Consider the following 20,298-nt stretch of genomic DNA (forward strand, 5'->3'; position numbering starts at 1 on the left):
CTCTGACCACTACCAACTTGGGGAGGAAAGGGTTTATTTAGCTTACATATCCCGGGTCACAGTTCATCTGGGAGCCCAAGGTAGGAATTCAGGGCAGGAATCTGGAGGCAGGGGCTGGAGCACAGGCCATGGGGGAACGCTGCTTACTGGGTGTGGTCCCTGGCCCCTGCCCAGCCTGCTTTCTTATGCAACACAGGCCCACCTACCGTGGAGTCACACCACCCACAGTGGGCTGGGCCCTTCCACATCACTGAACAATCAAGAAGATGCCCCACAGACTTGGCCACAGGCCTGTCCAATGCAGGAAATACCCCAATTGATGCTCCCTTACACAGGTATGTCAATTTGACAACTAAAGCTATCAAGCCTTCCATCCTCTCCACCCACACAGTCACCAATAATGAAAAAAGAAGTGAGGAAGTCCAGAGGGAGTCTGGTGGTAGATGGAGGAGGTAGAGTTAGGAGAGGGAGGAGTAAAAATTATATTCACATATGAATTTTTTTCAGACGTCATCTTTTTTTAATAATAATAAAAGGCAAATGCTGATTTTTGATACTCAGACTCAGAGGGGAAAAAAGTGACAACAGTAATAATTCAAGTAAAGTAGGTGTGAAAACTTAAACACAACAATTCAGGTTAAGAAAAGTGAAGAAGGAGGGTGATGATCATTATAACAGAGTCAAAGAGCTTAGGCATTGTCACCAAATGTTAATTCACTTTACAGTCATCAAGACGACAATCATCTATATTTTTGCACCTTGTGCTTCTAAAAGCAGATAAAATATTTAATACGCAATTTACAGTGTATTTTACCAGTTAGCACACAGGATGTATATAGATTATATCAAAGTAGTAGACAGTTAGGGTCCTGTGCAAACCCTGCAAAAATAGAACTTCAGGTATCTGATAATCAAAAACAAAACAAAAACAGTATGCTGCTTAGAAGTGATAAATTCAAACTACCACAAAACACAAAGAGCAGTAAAAATGTATACCATTCTAACGACATATATGTTATTAAATAAAGATCCGATTTAAAAGAATATAAATGAAGCCTTTAAGTAGGTCTTCTCTACATGCATATTATTCTTCACTAAAGAAAAAAAAATGTGTAAAAAGGCCATTGGTAATTGTTTTGTTAACATTCGTAGAAAATACCAATTCTCTGGTCACAACTCCACTAAATTTAGCACTTATAAACGTAATTTAAAATACTGTTAATCCTATAACTCCATTGGTAAAATAATGTGACTTGGAGTGTGGCAGTCTTCATGTTGAGGTCAATGATCCACAGTTTTGTTGTTTGACGCTTTCAGGTATGAGCAGCTATCCAGAAGAATAGCAACCTCCGCTACCACTCTGGGCTTGAGGTTCGTCATCAATGATTGTACCCCGCGCCTGGCAGCTCTGGCCTGACTAGAGCCATTGCCTTTCCACTTGTGCTGTTTCTATCATTCTTTTACAAAGGTCCAGAAAGAGTTCTTCAGTTCCTTTGTTTAGTTTAGCTGAGGTATGATGTTTTGCCCCCACAGATTCTGCATATGATTCTGCTTCTTGAAATGAAACATGCCTTTCCTTTTCCAAATCTATTTTATTGCCAACTATACATAAACAGATTTCATTTCCCAGAATTTTCCGTAATTCTTTGACCCAGTTTTTTACCTTTTGAAAAGAATCTTCATCCCTAATATCATAAACTAAAATAACTCCGTTTGAATCTCTGTAGTAAATTGGCCCCAGTGCATGGAATCTCTCTTGTCCTGCTGTATCCCCAATGGCAAGGTTTACTCTCTTTCCACCAATATTTAACTTCTTTGTTAAGAAAGATGCCCTGCCAGCCTGTGCCTGCTGCATGTCCTCCCAGGTCAAGACCTGTGGACACCTGAGGCTTGGCGAGCGCTCCCTCTCTCACATATGAATTTTTAAAAAGTAATAAAAATAAAGTAATCTGATTCTTTTTCATGTTTCTGCTGCAATTACACGAGATAAGGCCTGAATGTTCTATAGTTCCAATAGTCAAAAGCAAAGAATACCCATTAAAATCAGGCACAAGACAAGGATGCTTACTCTCTTCATTCCTGTTCAATACAGTACTTGCAGCCTTAGCTGATCAGTAAGTCAAAGAAAGTAGATAAAGGGGATAAAAATTTGAAATAAATAGGGAAATGTATCCTTTTTTGAAGATGATATGCTTTTACATCTAAAACACTCAAAAGACTACACCAGAAAACTCCTAGAATTAATAAATACATTCAGCAAAGTAGCAGTGTATAAAATTAGCACCCACAAATCAACAGCCTTCCTATATACCACCAACAATCATACAGAGAAACAAACCAGGGAAGTGATCCCTTTCACAATAGTATCAAAATCATAAAAGATCTTGAAATAAATCTAACCTAGAAAGTGAAAGACTTCTGTAATAAAACACTTAGGAAATTGAAGAAGATACCAGAAGTTAGAAAGATTTGCCATACTCATGGATCAGCAGGGCTAACGTTGTAAAAATGGTGATCCAACCAAAAGCAATCTACAAGTTCAGTTTAAGACCCATTAAAATTCAATACAATATTTCACAGATATTGAAAAAAATCTCAAATTTCATATTGAAACTAAAAAGCTCAAGATAGTCAAAAAACATGAAAAATTCAAGAACTGCTAGAGGCATTACCACTCCCTGTCTCAAATTATACTACAGAACCACAGCAATAAAAACAGCTGATACCAGCATAAAACAGACACAATAATCAGTGGGGTAGAATTATGGACCCAGATTTACACCCACACATTTACAGCCACCAGATTTTTTACAAAGGAGCCACAAATACACACTGGAGATAAAACAGCATTGTCAGGAAGTTTCTTGACAAACTGGACAGTGGCATGTAGACGTATGAAGATCCCTATCTCTCACCATGTACAAACTCAGCTACAAATGGATTAGGGACCTCAACACAAGATCAGATACCCTGAATCAGATAAAAGGGGAAGTAGGGAATATATTGGAATATATAGGCACAGGAAAGGACTTTCTAAACAGGACTCCTATAGCACAAGCATTTAGTCCAACAACTGACAAATGGAACCACACGATGTTAAGAAGTTTCTGTACAGCAGTTACCACCACCATTCAAATGAAGAGACAACCTGCAGAGCAGGAAAGTATCCTTGCCAGCTATACCTCTGATCAAGATTTAGTATCTAGAATATACAAGGAACTCAAAAACCTAAACATCAAACAAACAACCCAGTTAAAAGTTGGGGAAAGGAGCTGAATAAGGAGTTCTCTAAAGGTGAAACGTAAATGAATGGTTGAGAAATACTTAAAAATATCTTCCAACATCCTTTGTCACTAGGAAATAAAATTAAAATCACTTTGATATTTCATCTTAAAAAAACTCAAAATGGCTAAGATCAAGAAAAATAAAATAATGGAAAATAATGGTAAGGATGTGGAGCAATGGAAACACATTCACTGCTGGAGGGAGTGCAACCCGGTATAGCCACTATGGAAACCAGTGTGGAGACAAAAGGTAAAAATTGGGGCTAGAGCTGGGCGTGGTGGCACACGCCTTTAATCCCAGCACTTGGAAGGCCAAGGCGGGCAGATCTTTCTGAGTTCGAGGCCAGCCTGGTCTATGTAGTGAGTTCCAGGTAGCTGGGGTACAAGGAGACCCTGTCTCAAAAAGACAAAAAAAGGGGGCGCTAGAGAGAAATAGGGGCTCGGAAGTAAAGAGCACCAGATTTTCTTCCAGCAGTCATAGGTTTGGTTCCCATCCACTCATATGGTGACTAATAACCATTTATAACTCCAGTTTCAGGGGATCTGATACCCTCTTCTGGCTTCTGAGGGGATTGTACAACATGGACACAGTTAAGTACATGTAGGCAAAACACTCATACACATGGTTTTTTAAAAAGCAAGCAAGAAATAGATCCACCATATGATCCAGGCATTCCACTCTTGGTATAATCAAAAGATTTTATACCCTACCACAGAGATTTCTGGTCTTCTGTGTTTATTGATTTCCTTTTCACAATAGCCAGGAAATGAACATAACCTAGTTGTCCATCAGCTAATTAATTGATAATGAAAGCATAATACATTTATACTACTCAGTGTAATATTATTCAGATGTTTAAAACAAAATTATGAAATTCACAGGTAAATATATGAAACTGGAAGGAGTCATTCTAAGTGAGGTAACATAGACCCAGAAAGACATAATTTTCATAAGTGGATGCTAACTTTGAATTCTTAGATATGCATGTTTCAATTGGAAAATCCTGTGAGGTCAGGAAATTAATAAAAGGCAATGGTGGGGTGATACATCATAGGAGGGGAAGTATAATGCAGTGATAATAGGTGGAAAGGTGAATAATAGAAAAAGTAGAGTTAAATGGGATAAGGAATGGGAGGGCTGGTAGAGGACAGGTTTGGTAGGAATAACAAAACCTAAAGGCCTTTAGAAAAAAATCACATGTAAACCTACCATTACTGAAATTTCTAAAAAAATACACATATAAATTATACATGGAGATTAGAAGTAGTTAACCTTGTAATCAGGGATCATTTCTCCTATTAAACATGATAGGTTAACAAAGTAAAACCCCAGTGCCAGGAATGGACTCCCTCTTTTTAAGCTGTTGATTAGAAATCCCATAGATCCTTGTGCTAGATAGTGTTAGCTGTCAACTTGACACTCCTGGGTAGAGGGAGCTTCATTTGGTTAATTGCCTCCATTGGACTGGCCTGTGGCCATCTTCTTCATTATTGAATGATTTGAGAGGACACAACCCACTTTGGATAGTGCCACCCATGGGAAGGTGGGTCTATATTATATAAGAAAGCAGGTTGAGCCAGGGCCAGGGGAGCAACTCAGTAATCAGCATTCCTCCATGGTCTGTGCTTCACCTCCTGCCTCCAGGTTCTTTCCTTGAGTTCCTCCTACCTTGGGCTTCCTGATGAATTGTGACAGGGAGATGTAAGCCAAATAAACCCTTTTCTCCCCAAGCTGGTATTGGTCAGAGTGTTTTGTCATGGCAATGGAGAAACAAATTAGAAGAATCCTCAAATAGTGTTGGCCATTTCCCTCCTCTTGGTTACCCAATATTAATTGATGGTGTGATCCTACTGCTGAGGACACTATATACATGAACTATGTTAACAAACAAGGAGAAATCAAGCCAGCAATGACTTCAAAGTTTCATCTCTGTTGATTAGATTTCATAGTGATGGAAGGGACTATGCATGCTACTTGAAGAGAAAGTAAGTCATCAATTTTACCCAGGTGTGAATTATTTAATACAGCTGGCCTGGAAATATGTGCCAACTTGTGCAAAATATGTACAAATATTACTGGATTAACCAATTACTTTCAAATTGGATTTAAGGTCTGTTTTAAAGATGGATCCCATAACTGACCTTGATATCAGGCCTAGGAATCTGTGGCTAGACAGGTCAAGGCAGAGGTAAGTGCCCAGTGCTGTTTTCATACTAAACAAATATGGTATTCAACTACCTTCTAATGGCTTATTTTTATATCTATAGATTAATGCATTTCTCAGCTATCACCAGATAATCTTCCTTATGTAGCAGATTGTAATTAACACAGAAACCTACAACTATTCTACATACAGAGACTAACAGGCTATAGTGTGCTTATCCCTGATATGGACACCTATATCAAACTTCTGTCTCCCAGACTTAGGGATCATGCAGAAGAAAGGGATGGAAAGATCCTAATATTGGTGGGTGACCCAAGGAAACAGATTTTTCCAGACAGCTAGGTGGTTACTTATATGAACTCACAGAAATGGTAACAGCAAATACAAGTCCCTTGCAAGCTCAACTCAGACAACTCCAACATAAACCTGAGGAAGTGGGTAAGAAACGTCAACCCTACAGGAGGAAATAGTGGAAACCATTGGCTGCTGGGCCCACACTAGAGGGTATTTGTATCACAAATACATATATCATATATATATATATGAAATTGGAGTTCCAGATAGTACCAAACTTCAAGACTTTTAGGGGAAAGACAACATCCCTGAGAGGTCAATGTTACAGCACAAAAATTGAATTGAGACCTTTTGTACTTTGGCAAAGTGGGAATCCCAGGACCTTAAAGCATATTAACAAGCACATGCCAGCAGTATAGGCCCTTGAGAAGTCAGGATGAACCATATCCCCCCTAATACATCTGGCTTATTTACAATGCCAGTGAAATGGAAAAGAAAATTTGGAAGAAATAACACACCTTTGGCTCTTTTTTTCTTCTTCTTCTTTTTATTTTATTTATTTTTTTTTTTTGAGACAGGGTCTCCTTGTAGTTCCATCTGCCCTAGAACTTGTTATGTCTCTGAGCTTACCTCAGTCTCATAGGGATCCACCTTCCTCTACCTCCCCTGGGATTAAAGGCCTGTGTCTCAACACCTGGCCCTCGGTTAAAGTTATCCTTGGTAATACATCTTTGTTGTATTAATGAACTTCATCTTAATATCAAAATTCTTCCAGCAACATGTTTTTAATTCAAACAAATCAAGGAACTATGACAAATTTTCCTACCTGGCACATGAGGAATACATCTGTGTATTATATTAATGAAGCTGAGGAGAATTCTCAGAGGCAAAGTGTGGTATCCTGAATGGATTACATATACATAAAGAATCCTTCTGGGGCTTGGGGTGATGATATCACCATGGAGTGTACACATGGCACTCTTAGGTTTCTGTATGACTTAAAATGTGTACCAAGGATATGGAGGCTGTAAAAACAAGCAACTCTGTGTGTTTGGGAAGGCAAATCGCTTTAATGCTGGTGTGGATGAAGATGACATTAAAGAGCTTCAAGAATTATTTCTTGAAATATTCATCAACAGAGAGTTGTTGGAACTAGAAAATGAATGAATTAGAGAGAGAGAAAGAGAGATCAGCATTACAAAAAAGCAAACAAAATGACTAATAAAACAGGTATCTATTATATAAATGGTGTCTTAGTTTATATATTGATGTAATGATAAAATAGCACACACACACTGATAACTTAATGATAGAGATACATTATGAAAATTTGTCTGAAGATGATCTTGTTTTTTAGTACGTCGTGGAGTATCCCTATGCAAACCGATGTGATAACATACCACATGCCTCATCAATATGGCCTAGTCTACTTCTCCTTGGGTACTGACCTGCATAGTTTATTATTATTCTGGATACTGTAGGCAATCACAACACAATGGTAAAGATTTATGAAAATAACATGTAAAAAAGGTATAGTTAAAATACAGCATAAAAGATACATTCTGGATACCCAGTATTTTAAAACTTTGTTATTCTCATTATTATTGGCTAAAAACTTCATCAAAATCTTATTTTCATTTGGACTGAGGATCTCAATTGAAAAATTGTGATTTGTTTTTTAAGGACAGGGTCTCCCTGTAGCCCCAGCTGGCCTGGAACTCACTATGTAGACCAGGGTGATCTCGAACTCACAAAGATATGCCTGCCCCTGTCTCTCAAATATTGGGATTAAAGGCAAGCATCACCACATCCAGCAGACAAACTGTAATATTGTTATCAATATACAACAGTATGACATAATTATTAATAAAGTTTAGAACTGAGTACAACTGGAGTTTAGTTCCAGAATCAACAACTCTTCAGAGAAATGTTAGTTTGGACAAATTACTCTATAGTCTTCAAATTACTCACACATAAATATATCTCTTGAGTTTATTGTGATCAATTAAAAGGAATGTGAAAATATTTGGCCCAATGAATCATTTTTGACAGGCATTCACTAGGTAGTAGTTATGATTACAGTGTTAGATTATAGAACTTAAGTGTGTCACAATAATGTTTGACACATGGTCTTTCAACAGATTCCTATTGAGAAAATTGAACAAATTCATCAATACTTTCATTAATGGTCAATACAATTTTAAGAAACTGTTGTTAGATATAGTTCTTTTATACATAGGACTTGGCCTATGTTATATTTAAATGCCTGTGAATTATGTTATTAAGGCTATTTATACCCATGTCAAAGGTATTCTTGGCAGGACTAGGAATACCTAGTGAGCTTTTTGAGATCCTGTGAGAAATGTTGGGATAAAAATGCAAATTTGTTTGGACTTTTATCTCTAAATACCACCCTGAAGCACCCCAATAAATTATTGTGGAGACCCATAAAACAGAAATGACTGCTGTTGCCTTTCTATCATGTCAAGATGAAAGGAATCAACTATTCTAAATCAACAAATCTTTCTTGTGCAATTTGGGTTAAAAGGTTATCAAGTCAAATTTCAATGCCAGAGAAGGTAATTCCTGAATAATGAAAAGTTGTTGAATGTTCATCACAAACCTTGTATTATACAGCCTGAAAGGGATGAACAGCTTTTATGAAACTCAGAATCGCATAACTCCCAAATCAGATTCCAGTGACTGCTTCCTTTTATGTAATGAACAGATTTAATATTTTAAAGCTATCTGTGTTGACAGATAAATTCATTGAGTGCTATAGGCTTTACAAAGGTTATTGCAAGAAGCCCACTTAATCATATGCCCATTTAAAGCAAAAATTCACTATAGCATGCATGTTTTAAAAAATCACTTTATTAGCAATTAATTGGTTATTGGCTTTACAATTTTCCTTTCTCTGATATGTTACAAATGGTGACCAAGTTCTCTAATGAAACATTTTTAGGGAAACATTGATAGACCACATCAATCATATTAAAATTATTTTGAAGGTTATTGTAGGAAACACACTGATATGCTCAGTGTTTCCCTTTCTTCCGGAGGCCTTGACTTCAAAAGTTTAACCCTGCTTGGAGTTTTATAATCCAAAGGGGATTCTCCTGTCTAGGCATTTTTAATTTCATTGTCATTTATTGAATTCTATATAAATGAGGACAGAAGAGGAGAATGTTTTTGTTTGAGATTAATCTGTACCAATTACAATCTAATGATAAAACATTTTATTAGTTAAACTTATCCAAAATTTACCTTATCATTTCTAAGACCACATACCAAAATCTTATTTCATCATGGTTGATGATGAAGTCTTAAAAAGACATTTATGATCACTGTCCCTCCCTGCAGGCCTCTATCACAGGCTGGCTCTTACTCCTTAACTCCAAATCTGTGGACTACCTTCCCAAACCAGATTAACCACCCACCCTACCAAAGATCACTAAGTCCTCTTCATGGCAAAATTCCCAGCCTTGGGATCAGGCAAACAGACCTGCTCAGCCAGGACTCTAGTAAATTGGATCAAGCTCAATGTCTCCCTCCCCCATTTCTCTCATCCACCTACACACTGCCCCTGCTGGCCTCTCTTACAGGTGGGCCCAGTGTAGCTCCAACCCATTCTCCATAGGAGGACTAAGTACTCCATTCCTCTCATCACTGTCCCCTCAATCGTCTGTCACAGGCTGGCTCTTGATCCCTAACTCCAAATCCCTAGGCTACCTTCCCAAAACAGATTAGCCACCCATCCTACCATAGATCCCTAAGTTCTCACCCAGGTGGCCCCCTCACAGCCAAGCTCCCAGCCTTGGGATCAGGCAGACATGCCTGCTCAGCCAGGACTCTGAACCAAAATTAAATTAAACAAAAGCAGAGTAGAAGTTCCTGTTGAACACATAACCTCAAAGAACATCAGTATGCCCAGATGGAAATGCAAAAACACAAACAATATGAAAAAGCAGGAAAATATGTCCCCAACAAAACCCACAAGTTCTACAGAAGTGCAAAACATTGAGAACCATGCTGTAGAACCCCAGGACACAGAATTTAAAAAGAACAATAAGAAACATAATCAAAGAATTACAAGAAAACACAAAGAACTCAAAGAGGAAAGGCATAAACTTTTGATGGAAGCTCAAAAATATATGAATATGTGGCCTAATGAAATATCAAAAAGAATTCATAATTTGAAAAGCAAATTCACTAGATAGAAATAGTGAAGAAAACACAAATGGAAATGGGCAGGGGACTGAAAGATTCAATAAAACTAGCAGAATCAACAGGAGAAAGTCTCACAAACAGAATGATGAAATGGAAAACAGAATATTAGACTAGAGGATAGAGTTGAAAATCTGGGTCCATAAGCAAAGACTATGCAAAATTCACAAAAACGCAGGAATGGAACACTCAGGAAATGTGGAACAAAATGAAACGACCAAATCTATATATTATAGGCATACAGGAAGGAGAAGAAAATCAAACCAATGATACTGAATAGATCTTCAATAAGATCATAAAAGAAAATTTCCCTACATTAAGGAAAGATATACCTACAGAGATTCAAGAAGCACAGAGAACACCATTAAGACATGATCAGAACAGAAAGTCCCCACAACATATGATAGTAAGAACATTAAATGTACAGAACAAAGAGAGGTACTGAAAGCTGCTGGAGAAAAACAAGTCATGTACAAAGGAAAACCCATCAGAATCACTGCTGACTTTTCAATGTAAACTACGAAAGCCAGAAGAACCTGGAACAAAGTATTCCCAATTCTAAACAACCATGGATGCCAACCCCGAATACTTTATCCAGCAAAACTATCTATCAAGGTCAAAGGGGAAGAGAAAGTTTTCCATGACACAAATAGGCTTGAAAGAATTCGTCTTCAAAACCAGCACTACAGAGAATACTTGAAGCCATACAAAGGACCAAAGAAAGGAATGGGTATGCCCAAAACACTACAGAAAGAAAATACAGAAAGTATAACAGTGGAAATAAAAATTAACGCCATGAACACAAAGAAATTAAAATGACAATACACAATCCATACCTTTAATAATAATACTAAATATCAATGGCCTCAACTCCCCTGTCAAAAGACACAGGCTGATGCAATGGATCAAAAAGGAAAACCCATCTTTATATTGTCTTTAAGAAACTCATATCACTTCCAAGGATAGACACTATCTTAGAGTGTAAAGATGGAAAAAATATTCCAAGCTAATGGCCCTAAGAAGCAAGCAGGGGTTGCAATTTTAATATCTGACAGAATAGACTTCAAAGTAAAACTCATCAGAAGAGATAAGGAGGGTTACTTCATTCTAATCAAAGGAACAATTGACCAAGAAGATATTACAATCATGAACATTTATGCACCAAATTCTGGAGCACTCAATTTCATAAAATCAGTAGTTCAGGAGAACAAGACAAAAATTGGCATGAACTCAGTGATAATGGGTGACTTTAATACCCCACTTTCTTCAATAGACAGGTCAACTGGACAAATAATAAACAGAGAGACATCTGAATTAAGTGACATACAATATGTGATACACCTAACAGATATATACAGAATATTCTACCCAACTACCAAAGAATACACTTTCTACTCAGCAGCTCATGCAACTTATTCTAAAATTGGCCATATTCTGGTGTATAAAACAAATCTCAACAAATGCAAAATAACTGGAATAATTCCATGCCGTCTATAAGACCACAGTGCAATAAAGCTTATAATCAACAGCAAAAGAAGCTCTAATAAATACAAGAACTCATGGAGATTAAACAATATACTCCCAAATCATGATGGGTCAAAAAGAAATAAAGAAAGAAATAAAACTATTCCTGGAACAAAATGAAAATGAGTATACAACAAAACAAAACCTCTGGGACACCCTAAAAGCAGTCTCAATAGGTAAGTTTATATCTCTATTGCCTACATTAAAGAAATCAGAAAGAGCACATATAAATGACTTGAAAGTACAATTCAAGAGTCTGGAAAGGCTAGAACAAACCAACCCCAAACCTAGTAGATGAGAAGAAATAACAAAACTCGGAGCAGAAATTAATGAAATAGAAACAAAGTAATACAAAAAAATTAATGAATCTAAGAGCTGATATCTAAGAGCTGGTTCTTTGAAAAGTTAAACAAGATAGACAGACCCTTAGCCCAGTTAACCAAAAGAAAGAAAGAAAGAAGAAAAGAAAGAAAGAAAGCAAAAAAAGAAAGAGCAAATCCAAATTAACAAAATCAGAGATGAAACGGAAACATCACATCACACAAACACACACACAAAAACAAACAAACAAACAAAAAAACCAATGCAAAATATTGTAAGGGAATACTTTTAAAAAAATCTATACACCATTAAATTTGAAAACCTAAAGGAAATGGATGAATTCCTAAAATTACAGTCACCACCAAAGTTAAACTAAGAGGAGATTAACAGCCTAAACAGATCTAAACATAATAAGGAAATTAAAACCTTAATGCAAAACCTTCCAACTAAAAAATGCCCAGGCCCAGAGAGATTCACAGCAGAAATCTAGCAGACATTCCAAGAAAATCTGCAACCAATACTGTTTAAATTATTCATAAAGATAGAAATGGAGGGCGAACTCCCAAACTCCTTCTATGAAGCCAGTATCACTCTAATACCCAAACCAGGTAAAGATACAACAAAAAAGAAAACTATAGACCCATATCTTTAATGAATATAGATGAAAAGATACTCAACAAAACATTCTCAAACTGCATGCAGACACACATCAAAAAGATCATCCACCACGATGAAGTAGGCTTTATTCCAGAGATGCAGGGATGGTTCAATATTCATAAGTCAATAAATGTAATAAAACATATAAATGGGCTTAAAGACTAAAACCACATGGTCATCTCAGTAGATGCAGAAAAGGCATTTGACAAAATCCAACATACATTCATGTTAAAAGGTATCAAACAGATGGGGGTTGGGAGACCATCAAAGAGGAAAGAGAGATCTCTTGGAGACCCAAAAGCTGCAGGGCAGACTCTGGACTCCAGATGAAGAGCAACAATCTGCCCTCATCCCTCAAAAAATTCACAGGAAGTTTTCATAATATGAAATGGGAACACAAGATGGGAACAGGATGAAATACCCCTCCATTTTCAAACCATAAAGTGTAAGGAAATCTATTTTATTTACTGAATACCTTTGTTCCTCTGTGCTCTCATTTATAAAAACATTTAGTGGCTATTGAACTACGGATTGTAGAAATTACAACATTCTTAAGTTCATGATCCTATGGTAAGGTCTAATGAATGCTTGTATTTCTATTTATTAGACAAGTCATCATAGGCTGCAATTGAGATACAAAGTTGGAGATTGTTTTGTGTTTAGTAAAGAGAATAGTGAAAATTGTTATAATTTAACATCTGAAAAAATGAAAATAAATGGTATTTTTGAGGAAATAAAGTCCTAAAAGAAATTGGTCTGGAGGTAACATATTTCAACATAATTAAAGCTGTATAAACAAACCCATAGCCAACATCATCCTAAATGGAGAAAAACTGGATGCACTCCCATTAAAATCAAGAACCAGACAGGGCTGTCCACTATCTCCACCCCTTTTCAATATAGTGCTTGAAACCCTTGCTAGAGCAACAAAACAAGAGAAGGAAATTAAAGGAGTACCAATTGGAAAAGAAGAGGTCAAACTATCCCTATTTGCAGATGATGTTATACTTATGAGAGCCAAAAAGTTTCACTAGTAAACTGTTAGAATTGATTAATACTTTCATTAAAATGGAAGGATACAAAATCAACTTACAAAAATCAGTAGCCTCTCTATACACCAATAACAAGCAATCAGAAAAAGCACTAGAGGAAACCCTAGTCAAAAACAATAAAATATTTAGGAATAAACATAACCAAAAACATTAAAGATCTCTACAGTGAAAATTTCAAAAACTCTAAAGACACTAGGAGATGGAAAGACCTACCATGCTCATGGATTGGTAGAATCAATATTGTGAAAATGACCTACTTACCAAAAGCAATTTATAAATTCAATGAAATCCCAATCAAAATACCCATGACATTCTTCACAGAGCTTGGTGAAATCATCTTAAGATTCATATGGAATCACAAAAGACCTCAGATAGCCAAAACAATCTTGGGGGAAAAGAACAATGATGGGAGGATCACCATACCAGATCTCAGATTATATTACAGAGCTATAGTCATAAAAACAACATGGTACTGGCACAAAAGTAGACATGTAGATCAATGGACCACAATGGAAGACCCAAATATGAGTTCATATAATTTCAGCCACCCGATAGCCGACAAAGGTGCACACAATGAAGGAAAGATAGCATCTTCAACAAGTGGTGCTGGCAAAATTGGATCTCCACCTGCAGAAAAATGAAACTTTACCATTATCTTTCACCCTGTAGAAAAGTCAACTTCAAGTAGACCAAAGACCTCAAAAAAAAAAAAAAAAAAAAAACCTGAAACTTGGAAACTGCTAGAAGACAACATAGGCGGCACCCTCTAAGATATAGGCATAGGAAAGTACTTTCTAAACTGGACACCAGCTGCTCAGGCACTAATGTCAACAGTCAATAAGTGAGACCTCATTAAATTAGAAAGTTTCTGTACAACAAAAGTAATATAACCAAGGAAGGGAAGAGAAAGCACACTGAATGGGAGAAAATCTTCACCAGATACATATCTGACAGAAGATTAATATTCAGAATATACAAAATACTCAACAAAGAAAGAAGATAAATGACCCAATAAAAGATGGACGATGGACCAAAACAGAGAGCTATCAAGAAAAGAAATAAAAATGGTTAAGAAGCACCTTAAAAAGTGCTCAATATCTGTCCTAGTTTGTTCTTCATTGCGGTGACAAAACACTCTGACCAATACCAACTTGGGGAGGAAAGGATTTATTCAGCTTACAACTCCCAGGTCACAGTTCATCAGGGAGCCCAAGGTAGGACCTCAGGGCAGGAACCTAGAAGCAGGAGCTGGAGCACAGGCCATGGAGGAAAGCTGCTTACTGGCTTGCTCCCCTGGCCCCTGCTCAACCTGCTTTCTTATGCAACACAGGCCCACCTGCCCAGGGGTGGCACCACCCACAGTGGGCTGGGCCTTCCCACATCACTCATCAAGAATATGCCCTTCAGACATGGCCACAGGCCAGTCCAATAGATGAAATTCCCCAACTGAGGCTCCCTCAACCCAGGTGTGTCAAGTTGACACTAAAGCTATCCAGTACAATATCCTTGGTAGTTAGAGAAATGCAGATCAAAAGCACTTTAAGATTTCATCTTACTTCAATCAGATTGGCCAATTAAGAGAACAAAAGACTCCAAATGCTGGTGAGGGTGTAAAGAAAGAGGAACAATCATTTACTGTTGGTGGGAATGCAACCTGTGCAACCACTATGGAAAGCAGTGTGGAGAACCCTCAAAACACTAAAAATGAACCAACCATGTGATCCAGTGATACGACTCCTTGGCATATACCCAAAGGACTCATCCTACTATAGAAATATCTGTATATCCATGTTTATTGCTGCTGTCTTCACAATAGCTAAGAAATGGAAACAACCTAAATGTCCATCTCAACTGATGAATGGTTAATGAAAATGTGGTACATCTACTCAATGGAGTTCTACTCAGCAGTATGAAAAGATGAAATTATGAAATTTGCAGACAAATGAATGGAGCTAGAGAGTGGTATACTTTCCCTCATTGTGGATTGCAGCACCAATGCCTTATACGTGAGTATATAGATTCTGAAGTAACACCAGGAGCCCGATAAAGGCAAAGGATACATGGAGGTAAAGGAAAAGAAACAACCTGAAAAGGTTGCTACATGAGGGAGGTTTAAAAACTGTGAGTATTGGCTGGGAGGAGAGGAGGGAGGGACTTGCAAGGGACCATAGTGTGAGGGAGTGAGGGAAGTCAGGAAGGGAAGGATGGGGGGAGGTATTGGTCAGAGGGTGGGAATGGTGAGGGCACTGTGACTGGGAAGGGAGGGAGGAGGGAGGCCAGACGGGAGGAAAAAGAGTAGAGATGAGTGAATATCAGGGGTCTAGGAAACCTAGAGGGAAAGTGATGCCCTAGAAACCCTTTGAGAAATGCACGTAGAGTTTCTGAACATTAATGTATGTGTATACTTAAGAACTGCTTGGAAGGGAATGCAGTGTGAGATAGAAGAGAACTCCCTTACAGCGACAAGCATGCTGTATAGCACTCTTCAAAAAGATTCATTTTGCAACAGATGGAGGCTACTGCAGATTTGAACATCTGATCAGGCATAAAGAACATGCACCTGGTAGAGGCCCAGTATTGGGTGACATACCTGCAGTCAAACCTCTACAACAAAAGTTCATGGAACATAGTGGAATAAGGGGCAGAGAGAGGGCTAATACACTCCTCACCTTTCACCAGTAAGGCTTCTGTGTATATCAGAGTGCCATGACACACAGAAGGCCTCAACTGGCCAAGTTTTGGAGAATAAGAGACTAGAGAGTGTACAATGGTACTCCTATATGGAGCCTCGCCCACTATGGCTCAAGGGACTATTGCAGAAGAAAAGGAAAAAAGATTGTAAGACCCAGGGCTGGTTCATGAACTTATGAGGTAGGGGTTTCCGGGCCAATGGAGGCTTGCTCATGTGTGCCTGATGCAGTGGTAACATCCAAAGTGGGATCCATATGTGCTCAAACAAACAAGGACCCAAAGGGGAGGTGAGAAATAGGTGGCTGGTCAGCACTAGATCAAGAACTATTTGAGACTGGTTGCTGCTGGGTGAGGATGAGCATGACTTGCATATGACCACTGGGTGGGCTGACTAGACTCCAGTGGATGCATTTGCACTGAAGGACATTTGGGTACAAACACCTGAATGAATAGGACTCAGCATATATGGCAGTGTGCGTAGGGTTTAATGGGAGTAGGGGGCAGGCATGGATGGGCGAGGGGGTCTGTATGTGAGTGGGAAATATTTCATAAAATTTTAAAAGCTCAATAAAAATGTTTATAATAATTATGTATATATCTTTATGTTTTAATAACTTGAAATATTATCATCCATATGCAATTGTACAAAATACATTATGGTCAAAAGCCAATACCAGTTTTATCTGAATGTTGCTGTTGCTTCATAGGTCTCTTTTATCTTACTTTCACTGTTCTCTGAAACTTCTTCTGTATAACCTAGCTTTTAAATTGAAATATAAAGTTGAACATATTTGTTTTATCTGGTAAAATGCTTTGAAATTTATACATAAGTTATCAGATGCATAAATCCAATTAACATATATGTTATTTCAAATAGTTATTTTTGTGGTGAGAACATGTATCCATTCTCACAGCAGTTTTCAAGAATATAAAGTATCAGGGCTGGAGAGGTAGCCCAGCAGCTAAGAACACTGGCTACTCTTGCAGAGGCCCTGGGTTCAGTTCCCACCACACACATGAAGGGTAACAGCCATCCATAACTCCAGTTCCAGGGGATCTAACACCCTTTCTGACCATCACAGGCATTGCAAACATGGGTGCAATTACAGACATGCAGGCAATACACTTGTACACATAAAATAAAAATAACAAATAAAGTAGTTTTTAAAATAATATAAAATATCATCACCAATGGTAGTCACCTGGCTGAGCAATAAATCTCTTGGATTCATTCATCATATCTTTAACCTTTGACCCACATCACTCCAATCCTAATCTTCACCAGTTCCACACTATAATACCATTAACCATTGTTCTATTTATCATTTCCTTAATATGCACAATTTCAGATTTCAAACATGAATGATATCATCTGGTCATTGTATTTTCAATGACTAGATTTTCCATTTTGTGTGAGGACTTCCAAGTTTAACCACTTTGTCACAAATTACAGAAATACATTTTGAGTGAATAGTATTACATTGTGCATATATAACACATTTTGGTCTTTTCATTAAATTTTAAGGTTATGTAAGTCCATTCCACATATTGACTATTATACTAAAATAAACATGGAGTACAGGTATCTCTTTAACAGAATTATTTTATTTTCTTTGGGAGGATTTCCAGTACAGGGAATACTAAACAATACTGTTCTATTTTTATATTTTGCAGAAAGTTCATACTGTTTTTTTGTTATGGCTGTGCTAATTTCATGCCCCATCAATACTGTGGAAGGCTTCATCTTTCTCTGTGTCTCCAGCTCTTTACTGTTTTGTAGTTTACATAAAGTCATGCTTACTACAATAAGGTGATATCTTATGAATTTGAGCTTTCTTCTGATTAACAATGATAAATATTTTGTCACAATTTTTCTGATTGTATAGATTTTGAGGAATGTCTAAGTTTTCTCTTATTTCTTTTTTTTAAAAAATGTTTTTATTTATTATTTTCATTTTATATGTATGAGTGTATTACCTACATGTGTGTAAGAGCACCCGTGTTGTGCAATGCCTGTGGTGGTCAGAAGAGGGTGTCAGATCTCCTGGAACTGGAGTTATGAACAGTTGTTAGCCATCATGTAGATGCTGGGAATCGAACGTAGGTCATCTGGAAGAGCAGCCAGTGCTCTTAAGTGCTATGCCATCTCTCCATCCCCCTTTCCATTTCTTTACTGTGTTGCTTACTTGTCATTAGGTTAGATTTGAGTCCCTCATATTTTGTATGTTAATCTGCCATCATATATGCAGTCTGCAAATATATCTCCCATCAGGTAGGCTCACTCATCTGGTTGTTTCCTCTGATACGCAGAAGCTTGCTTAGTTCTATGCCTTTATACTTGTCTGTTCTTGCTTTGTTTCCCTGTATATTTTAGGTCATATCCAAAATCAACAATTGCCTCTGTCAGGTGTATGGGGTTTTGTTTGTGTTTCCTCTAATAGTTTAATAATCTATGCTATTGCATTTAAAGCTTTCATCAATTTTGGGATTATTTTGTATGTTATAGCAGAGGGTCTGTTTTCTTCTCCATGTAAACATTTAATTTTTCCACACTGTTTATTATCATTTCCTTGTATCAGGTTCTTGGCATCTTTTCTGAGAATCAGATGGTTATATATTGGCTTTACCTGAGTTCTTGATTTTGTTCTGTTAGTCTGTGTCTGTTTTATAGCATTTTCCCCTGTCTTCTCTCTTTAGACAGGATTGCCAAAACACTGTGCCTGGCTATTCTTCCATCCTCAGTGAGACTGATCTAACGTGGCAGAACTGAAAGATGTCCCCATCTACATAATGGTTCATTCTACACTCTGCCTCTTCATCCTCTGACACTATTTCAAATTCTAGTCTCTTCTCCATTTAAGAACACTGTGGCTTGCTATTTTAATATTTCCCAGTAAAATCTAGAATTTATTTTGCACTGGTTCATATTTCTTTCATTTTTGTTAATTCATTTATCTAAAAGTTTTTTTTTTCTCATATAGTTCCACCTATGTGAATTATAATCAAAGGTAGAGGATGAACAGGGGTGTATATCTTCATTAAAAATTGCCTTCTTACTGTTAAGGCAGTTGAGGAACTGGAAAAAGTCTCAATCACCATTCTATAGTACTAAATAAGAAAATTTTTCAAGAAGATACAGGGATGAGTAAAGACTTCCCTGAAGAGATAATTTCCAGAATATAAAATGAAGAAAAAGGAAAAGTTACTAAGATATTGACAGGTATGGAAGGAAGAATTATTTTCAAACTTATATATAGCAAAGGCCTATACACAAAACAATAATTAAGTTTAAATACATGTGGTGTCCACTAGTCTGTGGGAAATTAAATGATTCAAGGGAAATCACTTCCATATATGAAATGGGCTATATAATTGTAAAAGATCAGTATCTTATTAAATTCAGTCTGGTGGGTAAAAGTGAATAAATTACAGAATTAAAAGTCTATTTAGTTTCAAACACATTTTTCCCTAGATCATAGACAAAGCATATACCTATGTTAATAATTATTTCTTCTAAATTCTTCTTTTACTTTATCCTGTGATATTTCTATGCCATTCTAAGGTAATAAAAAGATCTTAAATAACTACTTTTACCTACATGGACTTTTTCAAATTTAGTTACATCTGTATCTAGCCCAATTATTTAATGTGAAGAAATGTTATGAATGCTCTACAAATTTATTCAGAAGTAACAATCACAGACTCATACATGATGAAATATTTCACTGATACATAATTTACCAACAATCAAAGTGGAGAGTCAAGGAACTGACTCTCTTCTGAGAGGAAAGCCAATATATTATAGATTTCCAGTCTTCCTGTTGGGGAAATGGCTTCTTACAATGAGGCTCTTATGGAATTGATGCAGAGCAGAGAAGACAAATTCCTGTCCAAGGATACATTATAATAATTTAGAATTCTCTCTCTCTCTCTCTCTCTCGCTTGCTCGCTCTCCCACTCTCTTGGTCTCTTACTCTCTCACTTTCTCTTTTTCTCCCCCCCCCCCCCCCCGGCTGTGATGCCTCCCCACTGCTATGGATCACCCTCTGAAAACAGAAGACCAAATAAACTCTTTCTTCCTTA

General features: G+C 37.2%; 1 pseudogene; it reads right to left on the bottom strand.

The window, feature by feature from the left end:
- Window positions 1–1,327: 1,327 nt before the first annotated feature.
- LOC103734408 lies at window positions 1,328–1,855 on the bottom strand (annotated as a pseudogene).
- Window positions 1,856–20,298: the final 18,443 nt, after the last annotated feature.

This window comes from Nannospalax galili, unplaced genomic scaffold (genome assembly GCF_000622305.1).
Source record: "Nannospalax galili isolate Female #2095 unplaced genomic scaffold, S.galili_v1.0 scaffold433, whole genome shotgun sequence".
NCBI lineage: Eukaryota > Metazoa > Chordata > Mammalia > Rodentia > Spalacidae > Nannospalax > Nannospalax galili.